This window comes from Mus caroli, unplaced genomic scaffold, assembly GCF_978045245.1.
Source record: "Mus caroli unplaced genomic scaffold, Mus_caroli_1 scaffold_19, whole genome shotgun sequence".
In the NCBI taxonomy this organism is placed as follows: domain Eukaryota; kingdom Metazoa; phylum Chordata; class Mammalia; order Rodentia; family Muridae; genus Mus; species Mus caroli.
Window position 1 is genome coordinate 3,201,193 of NW_028227274.1, and position 6,370 is coordinate 3,207,562.

A 6,370-nucleotide genomic window follows, 5' to 3' on the forward strand; every position below is an offset into this window, starting at 1 on the left:
GGGCTTCTCACTGTCTGCACAGCACCTGCAGCTAGCAGGTGCCCTTGCAACCTCCGCCCTGCAGCCTGTGTGCATTCTCCTCACCCTGCTCATCCTTTATGGATGTTGTGTGCATTCTCCTCACCCTGCTCATCCTTTATAAATGTTGCTGTCCTCTGCTGCTGGGAGAAAAGGCTTGGCTACCAGATGGTGCTTTTGAAATTTATGTAGTAAAGTTGTCCCCTTGAGGGAAAAATGTGTTTATTTCTCTCATGGAAGTGCCAAGCAAGGGTCTAAAAAGAAGGAATTTTCACCTCTGTTTCCCTTAGGGAAGTGTTCAGCAGGTTCAGTTGTTGCATAGATGACAGATCTGTTTCCTTTAAAAACCACAGAAAAATAGTATTTATGAAAAAATTGGGCCATGTTTTAAGTAACTCTGAGATCCTAAACAAAAATGACAGAATAAAATAGAGCTTAAATTCAATACCTTGCTGAGGGAATACGTGTGTGTGTGTGTGTGTGTGTGTGTGTGTGTGTCCTGCTGCTAGACTCTGTAATAACACACTTGAGCCCTTGAACAAGTTTAGGGCATACTGGTTTGTAAACTGGTATTTATTTATGTTCATCATTTGACAGTTTCAAAGTGACAAGATAAATGTCAGTCTAAGGCAATGAGCAGTTTCTCATAAGTTGTCACAAAGTTTGCTAGTGCTGTCACAGTTCTTTTTTTTTTTAAGATTTATTATTTATATGTAAGTACACTGTAGCTGTCTTCAGACACATCAGTAGAGGGTGTCCGATGTCATTACAGATGGTTATAAGCCACCATGTGGTTGCTGGAATTTGAACTCAGGACCTTCGAAAGAACAGTCAGTGCTCTTAACTGCTGAGCCATCTCTTCAGCCCCTGCTATCACAGTTCTTTACAACCAACAGTAACAAGAGAGCAAACATGAGTTGCTCAAGACTGCCACTGTTATATCAGAAGCAGACAGAGGACTGAATGTTTAGGCTGCTACAAAAAACAGGATAGAATGAGCTTGGCATGGTGGTACTTGCCTATTTCAGCACTCTGGAGACAGAGGCCAGAGGACCAGAAAGAAGTTTGGAAGTCAGCCTGGGCTAAATAGTAAGACCCTGTTTCAAAGATAACAAATCAGGCAGTTACTAAGTGACACTTGATTGGACTGCAATCTATCAAAAAAGTAAAACTATGGAAGATAACTGGAAACATTTTAAAATGAACTTTGTAGCAACTAGTATCTCTGTGTGTGTGTGTGTGTGTGTGTGTGTGTGTGTGCGCGCGTGCGTGCGCGCGCGCCCAGGCGCTTGGAAGTGGACTATGTACATTTGCAAGTGCATTTAAAGACCAGAGAACAGCCTCAGCTGTTGCTCCTCATGTACTGTCCACCTTGGGTTTTGACACAGATTCCTTCACATGGCCTTGAACTCAGTATAAGTCTATACTGACTAGCCGGAAAGACCCAGGGAACTGCCTGTCTCTGCATCCCCATTCTGGGATTGCAAGCATGGACCATCACACCTGGTATTTATACACACACATTTGTGTGTATATAATTGAACTTGACCCCTCGTGGTTACAAAGCAAGCAGTTTATTGACTGGGCCTATATTAGTTACTGCTATTGCATCTGTATAATAGAATGCTTCTTAGGTAGAATAATTTGACTTTATAAGAAAATATTCTTTCTTCAAGATGCAGGATAATCTTTCTTTCAATTAATTGAAAAAGAAAAGTATTTGTGGCAAAACACTAATAGTGAATCCAGACAAAGACTGAACGCATATTCATTGGTCAAAGTTTTAAATTTTTACATAAGACTGGGTGTGGTGGTGCACACATTTAATCCCAACACTCAAGGAAGCAGTTGGATCTTGGTGTATTTGAGGCCAGCCTAGTCTACTTAGTGAATTTCAGGCTAGCCAGAGCCTATGTTTTGAGACCCTGACTCAAACAAACAAAAATAAATAAAATACTATTTTACACAAGTATCCCATTTTTTTCTAAATAAAAGGTTAGGAGAACTGGGCTTGGAAGCACACGCCTATAATCCCAACACATAGGAACTGAGTTGATGCAGTCTAGACCACTTAGGAAGACCCTGCTTCAGGAGGAAATGACAGAAACAAGCAAGGCTTGGGGGATGGAAACACTTCTGTACTTAGTGGTCTGTCTTAGTCAGGGTTTCTATTCCTGCACAAACATCATGACCAAGAAGCAAGTTGGGGAGGAAAGGGTTTATTCAGCTTACAATTCCATACTGCTGTTCATCACCAAAGAAGTCAGGACTGGAACTCAAGCAGGTCAGGAAGCAGGAGCTGATGCAGAGGCCATGGAGGGATGTTCTTTACTGGCTTGCCTCCCCTGGCTTGCTCAGCCTACTCTCTTATAGAACCCAAGACTACCAGCCCAGGGATGGTCCCACCCACAGGGGCCTTTCCCCCTTGATCACTAATTGAGAAAATGCCTTACAGTTGGATCTCATGGAGGCATTTCCTCAACTGAAGCTCCTTTCTCTGTGATAACTCAGCTGTGTCAAGTTGACACAAAAATAGCCAGTACAGTGGTCCTTGGAAAGTTTTCAAGAGGGGGTAATGCTCTTTACATATATTGCAACTATCACTGGGCTAGTGTCACAGTGCAGTGCCAGGGAGAGTACTTAGCAAAAAGGAGGTCCACGTTTGGGCCTTAGAATCCCCAAATGTCACTAATCTGTGATCAGAAAGTTGACCCAGACATTGCTCTAATTGTAGAGCCATTACTTTATTGCTAGTTGGTGAACTATGAGGAAGGTCATTTGGTAGGATCAGATTTTCCAGTCATATGAAACAAGAATTCAGTTTACTGTCTGACCTTAAACAAGAAACTGAACTTGTTTCCACACAGTGAACAGCAGGAAGCCGAGGACAGTGTTCCCTAGAAGAAAAAAAGGAAATGAGATGAGACTTGCCCCAGTCTCAGCTTCCTATCTAGAGAGGAGCATCTGGGCTTTGGCTCCTGGTGAGGAAAACACACATAGGGTCTCCTGGATTTCCCGGGTGGAGAAAATGGAGTTGAAAATGACTGAATTGGAGTGAATATAATGAGAATCTGTAATTCAAAACCAGGCACAGTGGCACATTCCTGAAATCCCAACACTCAAGGAAGCAGAGGCAGGTGGATCTCTGGGAGTTCAAGGCTAATCTGGTTTACATTGTGAGTTCCAGGCCAGCCAGAGCTTCATAGTGAGACCCTGTCTCAAAACAAAACAAAACAGTAGAATTTGTAGTAGAGGACAGGAAAGAATTGTATAGAAGGACAGTTCCTCAGAATTTCCTCTTAGGTCTTCACCTGATCAGCATACACCTTTGAAGAACTTACCTGAGAGTAGAGAATGTCCGTCCCATCACAGGAAAGCAAGTAAAACAATCACTGCATCGCTGTGACCAAAATTCCTGCTGGAAACAGCTGAGAGAAGAACTTTAGTTTTTAGTTCCTCTTGGTGGGAAAGATGTAAGGCTGGAAAGCATAGAGGTTGGGGACACAGACAAGGGACAAGAATGGGGTTGGGATGTGTCTAAACCCCCCAGAAAAGATCAACAAGAGTAGGATTGCCCCCCAACCCGCCCTGCCCAAGTAGCCAGGTTAAACTTCCTCTCCCATTATAATGTCGAGCCAGCAGCACCTGAATTCTTCCTTGTGCTAATGAGGTATCCCCAGTGCCCTGGTGTGGTCCACTGTTCACCTGTTTCCCTCTGGGGCATCAGACATCTGTATGCCAGAAGAAGAAGAGCAAAGGGAGGCCTGGATGGGTTAGTTCCACAGGGCTCCAGTTCAGCTGGAAACACCAGAATGTAACATAACAGCTCTTAGAAGAGAAGCAAAGAGTTTTGGGCAGCCTGGTCAGCCAAATAGGTCCAAGATCTAGTGAATGATTTGGGAAGGAGAACTCTTCCCCACGTGTTACAGTTCAGTAAAGACAGCCACTCTCAGACAATCCATGGTGAAATAATTTGTGTGCTTTATTCCATGTGGTCAGGGACCATATGTGGGATGGGATATAGTGGGTAGCTATTTTCTATTGGCTGAGTTTGAGATGTTAATCATGCTCTATTTGCGTGGGGAAGGACTCCAGGTGCTACATTATGTGACTAATTACCCATGGTCCTCTCAGTGGGCTGTCTTGGTTATATGTTTCAGAGCAAGGTAGAGAGCAGCTCCACTCCTGCTGTTCTCAGATCTCTGAGATTCCCAGGGCCTGAGCTCACTCACCCTCACCAGTTCTTATTCCTGTCTGGTGGCATGACCCACTTGCCCTATGCCCTGGCTCCCCACCAATAATACACTCACCCTAAAGCCCCTAGCCCACCACCAAAGGCTTAAATAGCCTTTGTTCCCCCCATTAAAACGATCTGCCTCACCGGAGCTGCCTCCCAAGACTGTTCTTGCCATGCTTACCACCACCTGCACTCTCAGATGTCCAGCCTCATTCCCCTCCCAGAATCCACCTGTTGTGATCCCCATTGATCACACTGCCACTGCTGGGAAAGTGGAGTCTGAATGGCAGGAAGGCACAGAACAGCACATCAGTTCATGGCTGCAGGAACACTTGGTAAAGGTTCACATCACAGTAGACAAGGAAGCAGTAAAAGAGGCTGGAAGCAAGGGCTAGGTATAGCTTCCAGAGGCCAACACCAGGGATCTACTTGCATCAGCTAGGTTCCATTCCCTAAAGGGTCATGGAGGCATTGACCAAGAGTGCAGAGAAAAGCCTCTGAGACCAGGAACTGTGTGGCAGTGCCAGATTCCCTGCAAGGATCTCTGGATGAGATAAGATGTAGTGCTGTAATGATGAAGCTTGATCTCCATTGGAATCCCAAGATGTTCCTAAATGCTCCACAGAGCTCCCAACAACATCTCCAGTCAAAGGTCAGCTATTCAAGACATGAAGTTTATCAGAGTGTATATTTCAGATTCAAGCCATAAAATCTGTCTCTGACCTCACCCTCTAAGATTCATGGGCATCACATAATGCAGAATGTATTCAATTCAACTTTTAAAAGTCTCAATGTCTTTCTTATTTGTTGGTTGGTTGGTTGGTTGGTTGGTTGGTTGGTTGGTTGGTTGGTTTTTTGAAACAGTTTCTCTGTGTAGCACTGGCTATCCTGGAACTCACTCTGTAGATCAGACTGGCCTCAAACTCACAGTCCTGCCTCTGCCTCCCAAGTGCTGGGATCAAAGGTGTGTGCCATCAAGTCCAGAAGCACAAAGCAGTCTTTAAGTTTTGATTCCCTATAAAATAATAAAAGAAAGTTGCATACATCTACTATACAGTAAGGCGGAGTAAACATTCTGTATGTACTGTAAAGGGAGAGATGGGAACATAGTGGGGAAGGATGAAGTCAAAGTGTGACTGAAGCTAACAGACACACCTTTGACTCTGTGTTGTTTGTGCCTGACATTTATGTGGGTATGGCATCATCTGAGTGCCAACAGGCATGGGCAGTGTCACTGTTTGTAGTCCACAGGAAACTTTTCTTGGGCTGGCTTCCTTTAATATCTGTAGCTTTTCTTAGTAGGCATCTCCAACATTATAGAATCTCTAGCATATCTCCTGTAGCTTCATACACTGCCCTGTCAGGGGCTCCCTGCAGGGAATCCAACACTGCCACACCATGCCTGCTCTCTTAGGGTTTTCTCTTAATTCTGTAGCTCTTACATTTTTTCACACCTGCAAACACAGTACCACATAGATGGTGCCAACCGTTTCTGGAACCCTCTTAGACAATAGCTGCAGTCCCCTCTGAATGCCAGGGTAGCTGAACTATGAAACATTCCCCTAGTAGGTTCTTTGTAAGCAGGATGCAGTGGAGGCACCCTCTTTCCAAAGAAAATCCCTTAAATGGGCTTCCCGTTTTATACTGCACATCCTGCAATGGATGGGATCCTATTCTTTTTTTTTTTTTTAATTAAAAAAATTGTATTTACTTAGAAGCATTCAGTATGTCGACAAAACAGCCAGATTTTTTTTTTTTTTTTTTTTTTGCAATTACAGAGTGGTATTCAGTTAACAGAACAGCAATTATCTTCATATAAGCTGCATCAGAGACAACTGCAGATGAAAAAAATAAAACCAAAAGAAAAAAAAAACTACTGTCCCCATATATAACTAATTTGTGCTGTGCACCAACAGGAACCTGCTTTAAATTTCCATGCCAATTTACAAGCCCCAGACTGTACCAGGCAAGGTTAGTGGCTATTGAAAATACCACCAGGACAGGGCTATCTAAAGACACATTCGGTAGTGTGTTTACTATACAAAAAAAGACACTGTACAGTTTAAAAACAAATCTTACATAGCCTTACATTTCAAGTTTTTTCTTTAAAAGGAG